The sequence below is a fragment of the Hevea brasiliensis genome, chromosome 18 (genome assembly GCF_030052815.1).
Source record: "Hevea brasiliensis isolate MT/VB/25A 57/8 chromosome 18, ASM3005281v1, whole genome shotgun sequence".
In the NCBI taxonomy this organism is placed as follows: domain Eukaryota; kingdom Viridiplantae; phylum Streptophyta; class Magnoliopsida; order Malpighiales; family Euphorbiaceae; genus Hevea; species Hevea brasiliensis.
In genome coordinates this window covers 52265741-52284891 of record NC_079510.1, presented here as the reverse complement: position 1 = coordinate 52284891, position 19151 = coordinate 52265741, and positions in this window count along the sequence as shown.

Here is a 19151-nt window from a genome sequence, read left to right as displayed (position 1 = left end):
AAGTACACTCGCTTGGGCTGAACCGTGTGCTTGGTCAGACTTGCTTTGTTTGAAGCAATATTGATTTCCTGTGAGGGGTAAAAAAAGAAAATTTTAAATGAACTTTGAATTTTGCAAAGAAACTAAAAGTCCTGGTCTGGACGAAGGATACAGTGGCATTTGAGAGCCAGGTTGAAATCTGTAAAAGGACAATCGCGTCAACTTTATCATGGCATCGTCCGATAGTCTGACTGTGAATGACGGGATTGAATGCGCATTTATGATACCTGTCCATATAGCGCATTCAATTTTTCACATAACCCTAGCGAGGGAGTTCCTACGGGAGTCATATTATTCATTCACAAATTTACTAAACAATGATCCAAAACCATTTCATTAATCAATAATTTGTACACCATATTCTTTATATCGGCCTAGGCTGCAGGAGGTTCTTTATAATGAGATGACATTTTTACGAGATACTCATATAACCTTTCTTCTTGCTTGGCGGGATCGAATGCTTTCGTGGCATACTCGGATTCTGTAATAGTTCTTGTTTTCCCTGTGCTATTGTTCTCTCCAACTGGTCAACATTCTCTTTCGTCTTTGATAGAAGCGACTTGTTTTTCTTTCTCTTTCCTTTCTTTAGCACACTCTTTCAAGATATCGTTGATGAGTAGTGCTTGCTCTTTAATTCAAGCTTCTTCTTTTGTTTTCTTGCTTATACTCTTCAATGAGTATTTCTTGGTATTTCATCTTTTCCTGAGCTTATTATTCTCGCACTTTTATTTCTTTGGCCTCAGCTTGAAGAGAGTCTTTTTCCTTTTCCCACTGCACCTCTTGCTTTTCGAACTCCATCCTTTCGGCTCTTGCCTCTTCCTTGAGTCTTCTCACCCTTCTCTTAAGTTTCTGCTGTTGGTCCTCCAATTGTTTCATTTGTTCTTGCAGCTGTGAGTTCTCGGTATTTGCCTTTTGTAGCGAGTCAACCAGGCGATTATCAGCTTCCTCTAATAGGGCGTTTTGGCGAGGGTTGCTGTCCTTGAATTCTACAGTAGAGTGTTCTCGGTCCCTGTCAGTTCTCCATTTAAGATAATCGCCCGAGGCACTTGGGCCTTTGGGTGATTTCTCCATCAGAGTGATGTTTTCCCAAGACTTGCGAGCCATTTTCAACCCTTCTTCTTCCTTGAGCTCATGGTAGAAGCGACCTTGGTGGTATTCTTTGATGTTGATCACGGACTGTGTTGAGCCAAACTGCCTCATTACCAATGCCGGAGTGTAACTTGTATACCCGGTTACTCCGATTAGGGATACCGACTGATTACCCCCTGTACTGATCAGAACGGGTTGGCCTGACGTCCACAGTTTCCTCCAACAGTAATCATGGCTATTGAAACTCAAAATCCGTTCCCACCACTGCTGTTCATTTTTCAGACTGATTACTAACCGGGTCATTCTCTCGATGGGAGGCTGGTCAAGGTACCAAGTCAACCCCTTCGTCTCCACGGGACACATGTGACTGATAATCCAGAGGTATAACAGTTGAGAACAACACTTAAGGGACCCTTTGCCCTGTTGTCTGCAGTAGGTGAGGGTTAATAAAGTCTCCGCAAGGATCGCCGGTAATGGATTGATCTGCTGCCTTTCTACTGTCCAGAACACTTCCACCGCATTACAAGTTATGATTCCCAATGGTCCTGGGAACAAAATCAGACCATAGATTCCCAAGGCGAGTGCTACCGAAGCTTGATCCCACCGTTTCTCTCGGAGGCATTGATCCAACCATTTCTGGAGATATGTCCAATACCAACCATGCGTGTTTCCTTTGGAGGTTTCTTTTGACTTCAATTCTTCTGGGGGAGTACCCAACATATGTGCCAGTCGTTTCCAGGTCTGCCTATGTTCGAGGTGTAGGTAGATCCGGTTCTGTAATGAGTAAGGAATCCCTAGCAATGCCTGATATTCTTCCATAGTGGGAACCGTATCAATGTCATTGAAAGAGAATACCCCGTACTTAGAATTCCAAACCGACAACATGGCTTTTAATGCCGGGATTTGGACCTTGACTTGCATTAAGGTTGCAATCCTTCTGTACTTTTCTTCAAATCGTACCTTGACCTGATCGGGAAACGACCTCCATCCATTAGACAGACCCTTGAGGTTGTTCATTCTGACCTCTATTTTATCCAGATCTAGTGAAGGTATTGAGCTAGCGTGTGCCTCGGAAACATCATTTTGCGAGGGTACCGACCTATGAGCTGATTTGGACCAAAGTTTAGCATGCTGAGCCTCTTCTGCCGACTGACTCGAGGATGCCATGATAAAAATGATGCCTATCCTTTTACAGACTCTTGGTTTGGTAATGCCTGCGGGAAAATTCGTTAGTAAGACAAATTGGGGTAATTTTGAATCATACTGTTGACAGGGTGACACGTACACATTTATTAAAGTAGGAAAATGTGTAGGTGTTCTAATAGGATTCAAGATTACCCTCAAAAAAAAATGAACAAAAGGAAATTAAAGCAGAATAGGGTAAGAGTAAGTATGCCCCTTTTATCCTGCAATAGGGAGACTCCTAATACCGGGTGAGCGCTACCTATTCGGATAGTTCTATCTCATAAGGTAGTTTACTACGGCTTTCAACTATTGTGATAGTTTAGCTCAGGATCTAATTTTCTAAAAGCCACAGGTTCCCAAATTGCCCCTACTGTAAACAGTAGAGCCCCATTCTACCCCCATGATATTATCGGGAAAATTCCACGGGTATCACGGTGAATAGAACGAGTTTCAATTTGAGCAGAAGCCTTCACGGATACTAACGGGGTAAAACCCACGGGTACCGCTACATGACCCCCTCCTACTTTCCTAAAAGGGTAAGAAAGCCCGGGTTAGGACCATAGTGTGTGAGGACATCGTGTGAGTGTTCAGTGTGTGAAGGGACACCTTTACCTCTTCCCAATTCAGGGGGATTTTATTTTTCCATTCTTCCCTTTTTCCCCTTTTTTTGAAATGAAGAGCACTGTGGGAAATAGAACAGGCAAAACAAAATAGTTAGCAGCAATAATAATTAATGTATAAAACATCGCCGAATGAGCCCATCTAACTATAATTTGATCTAACAAAATTAAATCTACTTTTGGACCACTAGACCGGGGTTAAAATTACGTCCCCAGCGGAGTCGCCACGCTGTCGCAAGGGATTTTGCGGTCGCCTGGACGATCACTCACCGAAGTGGGAAAAGTGAGGAGTCGCCACTTTAGTTTTGAGGGAAACTAAAGAAAACCATTTGGGAAAATAAATTACAAATAAAACCACTTCAAGATAGAGATTCTAGGTTCGGGGTCCGTAAACGGGTGGGGAAGGTGTTAGGCACCCCACCTCGTCCCTTAATAAGGGTAAGTAGATTTAATTTTGCGTTCTTTATAAATTAGTTAAGAAGGCTCGGATAGAAATGTTAATCCTTTTTTTTCAAAAGGAAATTTTGATCTTTCACTAAATTCAGATCACTCAGATACACAAGTAAATGAGACCACCTTAGTGAATTAACGTTATGAATTTTTTAGTTCTGAGATTATTTTGCGTACGGGTTAAGATTTAGTGTGAGAATCGGATAAGAACTCTCCTCCGATCTCTTTTAAGTTATTTATTAAAATTTTGGAGGGAGATCGGATAAGAACCCTCCTCCGATCTCCTCTAGACGTTTATTAAAACTTTTAAGTTGAGATCGGATAAGAACTCTCCTCCGATCTCTTTTTAACGTTTATTAAAATTTTGAGGGGAGATCGGATAAGAACTCTCCTCCGATCTCCTCTAGACATTTATCAAAATTTTTGAGTTGAGACCGGATAAGAACTCTCCTCCGATCTCTTTTTAACGTTTATTAAAATTTTGAGGGGAGATCGGATAAGAACTCTCCTCCGATCTCTTTTAGATTAACAGGAGCCTGAAAGGGACTTTTTCGATCTCACAGATTTTAATTTTGGCTATATGACATAAGAGCCTAAAGCTAAGGATTCTGGCATTCAAAGATGCTGGGGATAAAGCTACTCGATACCTTTTGGCTAGATGGGGAAAACTAGACTTGATTTACCGACCTTCCATGTATTCATTTTACCAATATCTATTAATGACCGATATATTCTGTTTTGTTTATTTTGGTTTTATTCCACTTTATGACCTCTTTGTCGAATCGCTGTTCACGTCAGCCTAATAGTTTGGCTATCTTCCTGACGCGTTATTTAGGTTCTCTCTTTAAAAGAGGCCCCTAAGTTGCAGTTACCTACGTCTTGCCTGACCATTTACACGCTACTAGGAACCAGAAAAACTTGCATGACGAAGATTAATAAAATGACGGACTAATCACTAAAGAGATAACTCGAGAGTAACATTCTTTTGGGTCCTTTTGCACAAAATGAACCTGGAGAAAACCACATACGTAAGAAGAAACAAAGAAAGTGCGAAAAATAAATGTAAACACTTAGTAAAACAGCAATATGAGCTCTTACCTGTGAGGAGCCAAATCTACTGAAAAAGCTACGGGGTGGCAAATAGAGATAAGACAGTGGACTGATTAGCCTGAGAGCTGATGTTCGTCGGGAAGTGAAGGGAGCTCAGTTAAAATATAATCAGATTAAGATAAAAGCCGAGTGGAATGAAGTTTAGCTTAGACAGTGGGAATGAAAACAGAGATGATAAAGGGCTGAAAGTGAGGGTGTGACCAGATAATGAACAAACTGGAAATGTAGAGTTCCAGTATCCAGAATCCTTTTCAAGAAACACTTCAGAAAACTAGTTTCAAAAGTTTTTCCAATCAACACTTCAAAGTAGCGGAATAACAAACTAAATGAAGTTTTCAGAGTTCTTCCGCTATAATATGACCTCTCCTTTTTGTCCGTCCGTCCCTGAGCAGCTTTTTCATGCCGGTATTTATAGGAATCGGTGCTCCCATGAAGGGTCGGGATTTATTTTGAGGAGATGGAGGGTCAAGATTTCAAGGACATGATCGGATGTCCAGAATTAAAGAGAATCAAAATGAATGGTGAGATCTCTCTTGTAATATTTGTCCTTTTCTTCTTTCGATCTAACGGTCCCTAATCTTGTTGTCCGTAACGATATGTGGGCTAAGAGCATTAGGCGCTGGTTTTGTCGTGTTCTCTCTTGATCCTAGGGTTCCGGATTTGTCCTTACAAGTGAGATCAACGGTGGGGATTGGGATATACAGATCGTCATGACATACCACAGCGCTCACAAGATTGCGGGCGATTCTTAAGCGTGCGGTGGAGATCTCGCGTGCAGCGCTTTAACTACCTCGGCTCTGATTCTGACAACGGCTATGTGGGCGGGGTCTTATTCCTTTTGTCTTCCGGTGCCTCTGCTTGACACGCTCCTATTCCGATCTCTCATGTTAATCTCCGCCTTCCGACCGTTATTCCGATCTCTCCTTTTCTCGTCCGGTCTGTCAAAGCATTAATTGCCTCGATTCCGAAGCGTTAAGCCGTTTTGCTTCAGCAATAAATGCTCATTTTCCCTATATATACCCACCTGTCGACAGATACATTTCCTTCATCTGATTTTCCTCTCTTCCTTCTTACTTTTCCTGTTCTAGCTGCTCCGGTGGAAGTTCCGGCCATGATGGTGGTTTTTGATCCCTTTCCGATGAGCTTCTTTAACCACCGGCTGAAAATTTACGATCCCGGTGATCGCATAACCCTAACTGACGAGGGTGAGAGAACCAGATTTGACCGATCTGTATTGCGGACCTCGGTTGTATCGAGCTCGAGTCGCTCAACTAAGTTCATTCGGCTTCTCATCACATTGAGTGTTCCGACAGCGGCTTTCCTCCACATTGGGTGTTCCGATAGCGCCTCGGTTCTGGTCGGTGACACCTCTTTGGATCAGTCACAATGTGACATTCCGATCCCTAGAGATCGCCCAAATGATGTATTTTGTTTTCAATGCAATCCGATCTCTAGAGATCACAGAAATGATGTAATCCAATTTTAGTGTAATCCGATCCCTAGAGATCGCCCAAATGATGTAATCCGATCTTTTGAAAATAAAGACTTTATTTTGTCGATTATCATCTTATTATTTTTGCATTGATTATTTTCGATCTCTAATGTGATTATCCGATCTGGTTCTTTACCTGAATGACACTTAACTGATCCTTTATTCAAAATATTTAACTTATTATGCCGATCTCCAATTGACCGATCTCTGAACATTTGGATATTTGAGAGAAGTGTCAGAACAGCTGTCGAGTCCCACCAATCGATGCGTTACCTAGAACCTCGCGAGCATTAAATGCTCGGACTAGTATAAATAGGGGTGGGAGGGTTAGCCAGTTGTTCTCTCAATCCATTTTCAATCCCCTGCTCACAACTTCGAAGTTCTCTCATTTTCTCAAGTTCTTCCGACGCCGATCAGACTCCGGTAAGGGCTTTGATCTTCTTTTTTAGTTTAAGTTCTTTATTCCTTTTGAAAATGAGCGGTGCCGAAGCTCAGAGAGCGGCGAGCCCTCCTTCCATTCAGTTCTCATGGTCGTCCGATGAAGAAGAGGTAGTCGGGCCAAGCACGCAACCTGAACCCCCTAGGGTCTCCATTCCAGCTCGGGGGCGGATCATACCATCAAGGCGTGCACCTGTTTCAGGGAGGGAGACTCTCCCTATAGATGAGCTACCGTCGGTTCTTCGAGTATCCGATCTGTAATCGTTTAGCCAAGAATACAACATTCGGCCTGTTTGTACAAGCTTATCAAGTGCCACGGCGATCTTCGTGTCGATCACTCCTTTGAAGAGAACGACATGGTTATGGTGTACGAGGAACAGTTAAAGGCCGGTCTTCGGTTCCCTCTAGATGACTTCTATAAGGAGGTCCTAAAACTTCACCGAGCGTGCATTGCTCAAATTCACCCTAACTCGTGGCGGATCTTGGTAGCCTTCCGAGGTCTATGCCGAGCTAAGGGAATCAGACCTACGGCTAAGGTGTTCGCCGAACTGCACAGACTAACTCGCCGAAAGGATGACGAACACTGGTTCTTTCAGGCGAAGCCTCATTGCGGGCTCTTTTCCGATCTGCCCTCATCCCTTAAGAATTGGAAGAACTGTTTCTTCATTCTGAGGAGCAAAGATCCGAGCTGCTTTGAGGACTTCCCCCGTAGCTGGTGGTACCAGGGGCCTTTGCTTCCGAAGCATATTACCCTGAACCAGGAGGAAAGCTTAGTAGTGATGGATCTGAAGAGTCTGGCCGCCACTCAAAAGTATTCTTGTTTGGATGCGGTGACTGCCGAGTTGCACCATTGGACTATTCAACTGCTCACCGGCCAAGACCGCGAACTTCCACTCTCTGACCTCGGCATTGGTATTTTCTATATCTCAGCTCTCAGGACCTTATCGATCTCACTGACCTTTTCTTTGTGCAGGTATGGCGGGTGGTGAGGGTTCTAGGAAACGGAAGAAGGACAAAGAGATCTCCCGGAAAATAAAGGAGATGAAGCGTTCGGAAATGCTTCGAACACCTGGTCATGAATCTGGGGAAGTACAAGGGGACCCGCCTCAACCTTCGGATTCCGCCACTGAAGCCGTCCGATCTCCTCCTAGATTGGAAGAGCAACCTCCGCTCTTCCAGGTTGTTCCAAGCACGGAAAGGGGTCCTTCTCAATCTTCCGGGAGGACCTCTTCTCGTGGCGCTCAAAAGCTAATCGAGTCACGAAGAATAACTTGGATCGCTCGAGAACCGGTTTTGCCCAAGTCTTGGGGTCTTCCATCTTTCTTCGGGAGGATCGGGACAGGCTATCCTCGAACAGCCTTGATGATATCTTGACTCAATCCATGAGCCTGAACGTGGAGTGCCTGGTGAATCAGACCATGGTTTGGGAAAAGGTTCAGCGTCTGGGTAAGGAGATCGTGAAGAAAAATCTGGAAGTGTCTTCCTCCGATCCCAACTCTCATCCGCTCAAGATTATATATCTCAAGTTGAGGGGCGGAAGTTTTATGAGGACAGGTGGCCGAACGAATCTTGTTCTGGCCGAAAGGAATCGGGTTCTCGGAGAAGTCCAGCGCCAGTGCCAACGGTCGCCAGTCGCCCAACTCATCGAAGAGCTTAAAGAGAAAGACGGGGAGCTTAAGGAGAAAGATGAAGAGATGGTGACGGGAATAGCCGGGGCCTATGTGAATGCTCGCAAGGACCTCTTGGCCGAACTCCAGAAGCGTTACCCAGGGGAGGACTTCTCTTGGATGGCCGACCTGGCTCCTGAGGGCGACGATGAGGACAGTGAGGAGGAAGCCGAGGGTGAGAGAGAGAGTGAGCGACTGTAAATCAGTGGGTGACCTCCACCGGTGAATAGCTTGTACAAAAAATGAAATGAAATGGGCTCTCTTTTGTTCAATGAATGGATGTGATTGGAAAATCTCTGAATTGCCTAAGTATTTGATTGTGTGAGCATAGCGAAACAAGAACTAAACGCAATTATTAATCTAAGTATAAGAGATCGGAAAGCACAATAAGCATGAGATCGGTGGGAAGAAATGCTGAATGGGACTTGATTAAAATTGAAAATTTAACTTGAACACTTAAGATTGGAATCCTTATTAAACCGAACCAAAACCTTAACTCTTAAACTTTCGAAAGGGAGATCGGCAATAAAACTGATAGGAAAAGATCTAGTGCCAGTTCATTTATCAGGAATATACTTGACGGGTCTTGAGTTTCGACAATGGGTTTGAGAGATCGGTGAGCGATAGACTGGTAAAGCTTTGACTGATGCGAGAACTTAACAATTTGATTTAATTCTTTGCGGGGAGAGATCGGAATTGTGACAGCCTATCAAAGAGGGATCGGAAATGTGATTAGCTGTCCGAAGGAGGCTTAGTACCGGGGATCGGTTTCAAAGTTTTATTGATTTTGGGGATCGGCCAAAATATGGTGTTGACATAAATAAAAGCAAACAAGATAGTGCAAAATGGCACATAGGCCTGGGTCATAAATGGAAATGATAAGATAATGGTTATGGACCTATGGCCAATAAAGAAATAAGCAGTTCATATATGACCAACAAGGTTATTTAAAAAAAAAGACTACAAAGAAAAATAATTGCTAAAACAACAGTAAGAAAAGACTAAAATATTCCAAACTAAACTGAAAGTTGCATCAAATGATCAAGAGATTTGATAAGAAAAGAGTAAAACTAAGTTCTCACCCATAGGATTATACGAGGTCCTAGAAAAAGTGGATCCATTACCACACAGATTTGCTTACCTCTAAAATTGAAATGAATTTGAATCTAACTTATGACAGAAGCTCATAAGAAACTTAACACACGAGGTGAGCAATCGATGAGTAAATATTATTAGTTAAAGTGCTATGGACTATTATTTAGACTATGAAGCTACATAGAAATGTGAAAAAAATATGAGAAAATAATACGTGTAAGTATTTAAGAACAGACAGTGGGCACAATTTCGAGGACGAAATTTTTTTAAGGAGGGGAGAATTGTAACGCCCTCATATTGGACACTCCTGTACAGTCTACTGTTCTAGCGCCTGATGTTTGCCGGGACAGTCAAGACGTCTGGAGCTATATCTATGACATCCAGAAAAGTCATAGATAAAAATAAAAAAACAATTATAAGAAGGAAATATATATAAATAAAGAAAACAAGCATAAAAAGCTAAATGAGCCGAGGGTCACAGTGATGGGTGACCTTCTCAGGAAGTGACTGCGAGGTCAGTCCTAACCCTAATTTTGAATGGGAAATTATGACACCGCAGTCCTAAGGACTATCATGAACCTAGTGGAAAAGAGAATCACGAAAAAGAGCTGATAAGTAGGTCAAATAATTAGGTCAGGGCTCTGAAAGAAATATCAAATTACTTGCAAATCGGATCAAACCAGCGAGGGGCAAATTGGTCAATTCACCCCTATAGGTGACTCATGACCTAACTGTCTAATAAAATCTGAGAAATGAAAATTGTGAAATATAGAATTAAATTGAAGAAGTTAGGGAAAAACAAAAGAAAAAAAATGAAAATTTAAAATAATTTATGACATCACCTTAATGACCTAAGCATGAGGTCATATTAATTTCAATTTAATTAATTATTTGGCCAAGTCAATTTATGAGATAAATACAAATAAAAAATAACAAATTAAAAGAAAATTCATTTTTGGTCTTCTTCTCCAATGTATGCCACCACTCTCCTCTCCCATTTCTCTCTCTCTCAACCTCCATGAAAGCTTAAATTTAAGCTTTCAAAACCCTAAAAAGTTTCATAAATTCCCCAATTTTCTCACTTCAATATTTTTTTTGCATCTTGGAAAGAAGATTGGGACAAAGAAATTGAAGAAAGGTGAAGGATTTAAGAAGTTTGAAATTCTTCAAGTGAGGTAAGTAATTTAATCTTCTTCTTTAGTGAAAATTTATTGAAATTAAGTTAGCTTTGATGGAATTACATGAAGAAAATTGAAAATTTTGCATGATTGGGGGGAGGGAGAAATTTCGATTGGCTTGGCACTTGAGGGGAATTGAAGTGTTCTAATATAATTAAATGTGTAATTATGCTTAAGGGACTAGGGATAAGTGATTAGTATGTTTAGATTTTATGAAATGTGGCAAATACAAAATTAGGGTTCATGACCCTTAGGGTTTGGGGGAAAAATTTGAAAATTTGGTAAATTGATTTACTTTGACCTAAGTGAGGTTTAAAATGGTTAAATGGTGTAATTTAGAATGTGTTGAATGGTGAGAAGTTAAGTGAAATTCGGATTGGTGAGGGGTCACTACTAAACAGCCTGATATAGATCCCTTTCAGGGACCAAAACTAAAATTTTACTAACCCAATTGGTGTGAGGCCAATTGGGAATGAAATTAGACACATAAAGACACAATTTTCATTTAGAAACTATGCCCAGAAAATGACATTTAGATAGTGAACAATTAGGTCAAATCCGGGTAATATATACTGCCACTGTACAAAAATGACCAAATGATTCATTTGGCCATAACTTGGTCTAGGAAGGTCCAAATGACCTGATTTTTATGGAATTGGAAAGGTATGTTATAACACTACAAATTTCATAAAGAACACCAACCCAAATTCTGCCCATAACCAAATGAAATTGCCACTTAAAGTTAGTTGTTCAAAACTGCCCGAACCTAAATAAGCCCAGAAATTCTGGGTAACACCAATCCGTCTAGCCTTAGTAAAATGACCATATCTTGGCCTACAAAACTCCAAATTGAGTGATTCAAAAATAGAATTAAATATAAGACAATAAGGAACAACTTTGATGAAAGACACTTAGCCAAATTTCTACAATAACTAGACCAATGGAACAGTGCAAAACAGGGGATCAAAACTGAAAAATGGCAATTTCTCTTTGGAGAGTTAGAAATTGAAATGGCAACCAAGACCAACAAATTTGACACTTAAAATGTGGTATGTGGGTATAATTGGAATTCAAAAACCTATTAAGCATGAGAAAGTCAATATTTTGACTTGAATAGTGTCATGAATAGTAACCTCGAAATACAAATTTCCAAGAACGTTAATTTAAGCATATGAGGGCTAGAATTCAATAGACATAAATTATTTATTGGATTTATTATAAGTTATGATACTGAAACACTATAAATTATGTGTTTCAGCTGAAAAAGAGACTGGAAAGGGATTTTCAAGAAAAAATCGAAATTTGGAGTAAACTAGTCAACAAAGAGGTTTGTGCACAACTAGTGTTTTTATTGGTTATGTTTCTTCATATGTCTTTTGACTAAATAATTTCATTTCTTATTGTATTATGTTTATCAAATATTGAATTTATCTCAACAATTATTGAAATGTGTTATGGTATGAATGAGTTTAGTTTTAGAAAATGAAATTAGTTATGATTTTATTTTGTCATGAATTGAATAAAGTTAGCTTTGGAAAAATTTTAATTGAAACACACTTGACATGGGAATGGATAAAATTTGTTTTGAATTAAGATGAGCATAAAAATTTTTGGATATTGGAATTGACATTAAATTGAATTGTGTTGTGATTTATGCTCACAAAAAGGATAAAGAGATTCATGATATTATTTTATATCTCACTATAGATGCTTGACTAGGTTATTACCCGTCTTTCTCATTTGTTGAGGAGACAATGGAGTTAGCTTCGTTTTATTTTGAATACCATGGTATGTGCACAAGCTTAGATTCTCCTCTTATTAGCGGTAAGATCTAAGTTTTTCATTGGCCCTTTCGGAAGTTATAGTATTGTGGTGTGTACTGTACACGATGATTCGACCTCCCCAACCATAGGGAGTTAAGATATCGATTCGACCTCTCCGACCATAGGGAGTTAGAATCGCCTCGAAGATGGCCCTTACAGATTAGTCTTGCATAGTTAGTCAGATAAAGATTGAGTTTTGAACAGTAAGAATTGTGATTTCAAATGAGATTTATACATAATTGATTTTATTGGAATTAAGATTTGTTTCCATAAATTACTGGAATTACTTTAAATGTTCAGTTATGATTTGATAAATTGAAATTCTTGAGCAGAGTCATTTTAACAAAAGATTTATTTTATTGACAATGAATATTTTAAATTTTAGAATTTTGATTGAATTTCAAGATTTTCAAATTCTTTGCTAAAATTTTGGTAAGGTATTGTATATTATGTTTTAAATCATGGTTGTGCACTACTGAGTTCACCACTCAGTGATAGCTTTGTATGCTGTCACAGGTGAAAGTAAAGATAGAGCAGCCAAGTAAGATTTCTAGTAGCTACACCTTGAAGACTCATTAGAATTAACTTCGGGTATATTAGAGGTATACCCTTATACATTAGATTTTGATGTATGCATGTAATTATATGTATGTAAATTGATTGAGCAGTTGTACAAGAACTTTTGTAATATTATTTTGGGTATGTAATTAAAATGTAAATTATTATAATATTCAAATTTATTTCTGAGTTTTTAATCAATGTAAATAATTAAATTTTTGTATTTTGTGAATGAGAAATTATTCTTTTTTTGAAATGAGATGCTTCGAATTACGGTTGATTTTGAGTTGAGCTTCTTGTATGAGATTGTGAGATGAAATGGATTTGTATTGGAGTTATGGTTGAGTAAAAATATTGGAAGTGTGTTTCTTTTCAGGTTTTGAAGAACTATTTTCTCAAAATAGAGCCGATACTCTGCAAGAATTTTTGTAAAAATTGCGGTAGTTTTAAATATCTAAAAATTTGATTTGTGACTTAATGTCAATTAAAAGTTTTAATATTTGTAAAAAAAATTTACCCACCAACTTAAAAATGTATAGAAATTTTTTTTAAATCCCTTGTAGTATATTTAATGGGTTACCGGTAGGCGAAGTAAGGTAATTCGTTAAGCGTACTATGGGATCATGTTATGCCTTACGGTGGAGTAGGGTGTGACTATACAGACTTCACACAGCTAGTGGCTGCAGCTCTCAATGTAGAGAGAGCATGAAATGATGAGCAAACTCGGAGAGATAGGCAGCGTAAGAGAGGATTTGGACTGGGGTAGTCTAGCATGTCGACTTCTGCTAGTAAGAAGTCCAAGGGCCAGAAAGGCCAGTCTGGAGTACCCACTGTGAGAGGAGGCACCGAAGAGAGTGTCGATTATTGACTGAAGGATATTTTAGATGTGGATCTACGAATCACCTTTTGAGAGATTGCCCACAGAGGGTTGCTCCCACTATTCTACCATCGATCGAGAGATCTGCCCCTGCGGCCCAGAGAGGTAGATGACCCACGAGGCCAGAGGTGACGGGTACCTCATAGAAACCAGCTTCTGAGACAATTGAGCGGCCTGAGGCCCAAATGGCACCTCGAGTATATGCTATAACTCGGGAGGAGCCAGATCCAGCATATGTTAGCAGAGGTATATTTTCTTTTTATAATACTTTAGCATATGCATTGATAGACCCTGTATATCAGATGAAAGAAGATAGGTGCAGAACTAATTGAGATAAGATTGTAGAGCTAGATTTAGTAAGACAGACTAAGGAGAAAGTGAAGTATTATAACACTAAAAAGTGGAAAAACAGGGAGATAGCAATTCCTCGACTATTTACACCAAGTAAGTTTTGAGGATGAAATTTTTATTTAGAGGAGAAAAATCATAATGCCCTCACTTTAGGTAGTCCATACATTCTATTGTTCTGATTACTAACGTCTGTTCGGACAGCCAAGATGTCTGGCACTACACTTGAACTTGAGTGAGGAGTCATGAGATGATTAAATAAAGACCAAGAAAAATTAAGGAAAAAAAAATGAATTGTAAATGAGTTAAACGAGCCGGAGTCACGGCGATGGGTGATCGTACTGGGAAGCGATTGTGAAGACAGTTACCGTCTCCAGACCTACAAAGAACCCTGTGAAATAAATATTTTGGATTAAATTGAAGGTTTTATGAGGATTAAATGATATTAAAAATGCCAAAAAAAATTCAAGAAATTAGCCAATCGATAAAGGGAAATTATAACCCGACAAGCATAACGAAGAGCATTTTGGTTATTTCAACCTCAGAGTTAAATTTTGACCTAAATGTCAATTAAAATGAGAGATATTAAAACACATAAAATAAATTAAAATCATGAAAAATGCAATGGAAATAGAAAAAAAAAAGAAAAAGAAATAAAAATTTTGATGTAAGCATGACCTCAGGCTAGCCTAAGCGTAACCCAAGCATGATGTTAATATTACATCATTAAAATTTTATGAAAATTTGCTATGGATATATATAAGCATAACATGACAAATTGTAATTAAACAAAAGTTTTCTTCTTCCTCTTCCTTCTCACCCATGGCCGAACCACCATCCCAAAAGAGCTCCCACCATTTTTTATTTTCAAAGCTTGATTTCCTCCCTTTTTCACCCCAAATCTCATACTTTTTTTTCACTAAAAATTTATTTCACACCTTCAGAAAGATAGTGGCTGCCAAGAAGTGAAGAGAAATTGAGGTTTTTAGCAAGTTCAAGAATTGGTCACAAAAGGTTAGTGCAAGATTACTCGCCCTCTCTTCTTTAAGTATATTAATCATGCCTAAGGGAGTGGAAATTGAATGAAATTGAAAGGAATTGTTGGCTAATTGTATGACCCTAATTTCGGTCAGCCTAGGGAAGTGAGTGATGTTGAATTTAATTTAATTAAAATTTCAATCGTAGCTTTGATAACATGAAAGATATGGTATATGTATTGAATTATATGTGGTATGCAAAAATTGAGAAATTTGAGCTAGGGTTTTTTACTTAATTTTGGGAATTTGGTATATGACTTGAAATTGATGATGTTGAGATGATTTGTTGCCTACTAGAAGTGCCATGTATGCCAATTGAAGTATGGGAGTTGGAGAAAATTGAAAATTTGAGAGTGTGTTTTCATGCAGGTTTTGGGACTAATGAGTCCAGTGTGAAAATTGAGTCATAACTAGAGTTGTGTTGCTCCAATTGGTATGAAGCCAATTGGAGAAGAAACAAGGGTCAAAATGCTACAACTTTCATAAAGAAACCATGCTTAAAAATTGTCTCTAAATTGACCGAAAAACTACTTGAATTCAGATGACCATACCCTAAACCTAGAAAAATGACCAAATGAACAGTTTAGGCCATAACTCCCTCTAGAAAGGACAGAATGACCTGATTTTTATACCATTGGAAAGATTATAAATAGGAGCACAAATTTTATGGAGAACAAATTGCTAGCACAAGTTAGAACAACAAAACTATCCAGAACCAAACTGTCCAGAAATTCTGAACTTAGGCATACCCAAGCAGTTTTGGCAAAAAGGCCATAACTTGGACTACAAAAATCCAAACGTAGTGAAACCAATGGAAAAATTTTTATAAGACATAAATCTACAATATTGGTGTTTTGACTAAAACCCAGAACCCAAAGAAACTAGGTCAATTAACTAGGACAAGTCAGCATACCAAAACATGAAATTTAACCAAATAGTCACTTAACCCCATAACAGAATTTATATCATATCTCCCATTAGGAAATCCCAAATGGGATGAGCTAAACTGTTCTAGAAACCTAAGAGACAGGGCTCGAACTTTTATTTAGGAACTTACCTCAAATTTTGAGTATAAGGATCCTAAATTAAGAGTCAAAGCTACTGACTTGAACCTGGGATCCTAATGGCACAGGGTACATGAGTCCAGGCTAGTTAATTTGCTATAATTAATTCTACAAAACTTGAAAAATTATAATTCACAATTTTGAGTGATCATAAGACATAGGGTAACAACGTCTATGAAGAACATTAGGCCTAAAAGTGGCTGTAACATGTCCAATTAATTAGGTAAAGTTTAACTCTAGAATCTACCTAATTCTGGACCCAAAAAGAGATAGTAAATCATTTGTGATTATTTGACCATAACTTGAGTTCTAAAACTTCAAATGACATGAATCAAAAAGGAAAATAAAGATAAGACATAGAAGAACAACTTTCATGAATGAAGTGTGGACAAACAGTGGCCCCATCTTGAACAATTTGCTAAGTGAAGTAAAGACACCAAATCTGGACCTTGAGAAAGGTTCATAAAATGACTTGTTAAACATAAAAATGATATGAATATATATGTGGGACTTATGTTTCCTATTACAAATGACTTGAAAATGCTATGAAATATAATTAGTACATAATACGAAATAATGAAACTATAAATACTTAAAAATATTATTTTTGCCCTAAGTATACCTAGACATATTTATATAGCATGGATGGATTGGTATACCAATTAGAGACTATAGATTGCAGTACTGCCCATAGGAATAATAATTGATAGAAAATATATGTTTAAGATGGTTATTCTACTGGCTTTATGCCTGCCCGTTGGCCATTGTGCCTGCCCGTTGGCCATTGTGCCTGCCCGCTGGCCTTGTGCCTGACATGACAGATGTATACATGTTAGACATACAGATGTTTAACTAGTATACTCCCGTGTATCCAGCCTTTATAGTTTGTTATAGGTTACTTAGGTACAGATAAGAGTAATAAGCCTTAAATTTAAATAAGTACATGAATAGATTATAGATATGAACAATAAGATTAAAAAAAACGTAAATGAACAAAGACAATCCTAATAACTTACTTGCTCCCAAGATTTCATAAAATATGTAAATGGCTTAGAAATTTATGAAATTACACATAGAATAATTATTTTAATTGTTTCGTTATTTTTCCTTTATTTTATACACCACTAAGTGTTATGCTTAGCGCGTTGGTTTATCCATCGCATAGGTACTGGAGAGTAGCAACAGCATCAGTAGCGGTAGTGCTAGATAGGATTCTCTGATCAGATCTACTACAGAGTGGTGTCACCTCAGATGGTTATTTTGGTTAGGGCCTATACGCATGTTTAGATTTTGTATTTTGTCCATTGTGCCTAAGTAAATGATATAATTCATTTTGTGATTGTAAATAAAATTATAATATTATACTTGATTTTATATGAATAAAATGAAGTATTTTATTTACTTGAAATGATTATGAATATTATGATGACATGACATGGTTTATGGAAAATGAAATAAGTAAACGATATAATTCATTTTGTGATTGTAAATAAAATTATAAATATTGTACTTAATTTTATATGAATGAAATGAAGTATTTTATTTACTTGAAATGATTATGAATATTATGATAATATGACATGGTTTATGGAAAATAAAATGGATATAAATTATTTTTAACAGGTAAATAATGGAACCCGCCATACGCTAATAAAAACAAAAGAGACTCTGTTTGGGTCTTCACCAAAATAAAATGTGATTAAAAAAAATTTTTCATATATGGCATAATATAAAATAAAAATTAAATTTAAATTAATACGGTATAAGACAAGATAAGATAGGGTGCTCCGGCACTGAATGTAGCACACTTTATTCGACTACATTGTAGACGGGTGAGGGGTGTTACAGAAAAGGCCACCAAAAGATTACTTTCTCACCTCAATTATCTTCTGAATGAGATTCTTTCTATGTTCTGCATTTGAGACATGACAAACAACACTTAAAACTTGGATACCCTGAGCTTTAATTTTCTCAACAACCTCGTCTAAACTTTCAAATAATCCAAGTAGATACAGATAAAAAAGCCATTTAAGAGAAGCAAAATTTGCACTATAATGTGCCTAATTTGATTAATTGGCTCAATATGACAAGTTGTTTGTATTTTCACAGTAATTATATATAAGCTAATTATTGTATGCTATAGAAATACTGTTTGAGGGTAACACATTCTCTCCTATTTCTATATGGCATCAGAAACATTAGTCTTCTTCCAAAACACCCTTTGACCAACCATGGAAATACCTTGCACACTACCTTCCTCATATTCACAACTTAAAACAAAATAATACCGATTCCAACAGCGATCAAACTAACAGCAAAAGAGAAAAAGCAATCCAATCGAAGGCAAAATAAAAAATAATAATAACAAAAATCCCATCAGCTAAAAGAGATTCAGGAGCTAGTTTAGGTGAGCTGAGGTAATTATTCTCATTTGCTCCATAACAAAGAAGCAGAAAAAAGAGATTAAATTTGAGGAAAAAAGGATAAAGGCAGACAAAATTCCAAATTCCTAAAGAAGAAGAGAATAAGCCAACTTGCGAGAAGAGATGAAGATGAAGGTGCCTTCGCAGCCAAGGCGCTAGGCGATTGCAAAGTCAATGCCTTGAGTGCAAGTCTCTTGCCAATATTTTTCTTCTCCTCCATTAGTATCACTACTAGCAACTCGATATACAAAGCAAAAGCCTAAATCGATGAGAGAAATTAATGATGCAGTAGATTAATTGATTGACACCATTGGATCTGGTCCTCAATATTGTGATTCACGCATTTCAATCAAATCTAATTTCTAGTTGGCAGATGAGAATTTAATGTACAGTAGGTCTACAAAAGTTAACGAAAACATAGAAGTCGTAGCAAAAATCACGAATCAATCAAACGTAAGCTCGAGGATTGGACTCTTGCTTACTTTGTCTTTTAAGTCCAAATGACTGTTTTGTAGTAAAACAACAATATATATATATAAAGTGAAATTGCATTGAAAATAAATTGAGAAAAAGTATACTTTAATACTTTATACTTTAGTCTTTTTAATGTTAAGGATATCTACTTTGTTTTATTATAATTAAGGATAAAAACTTTATT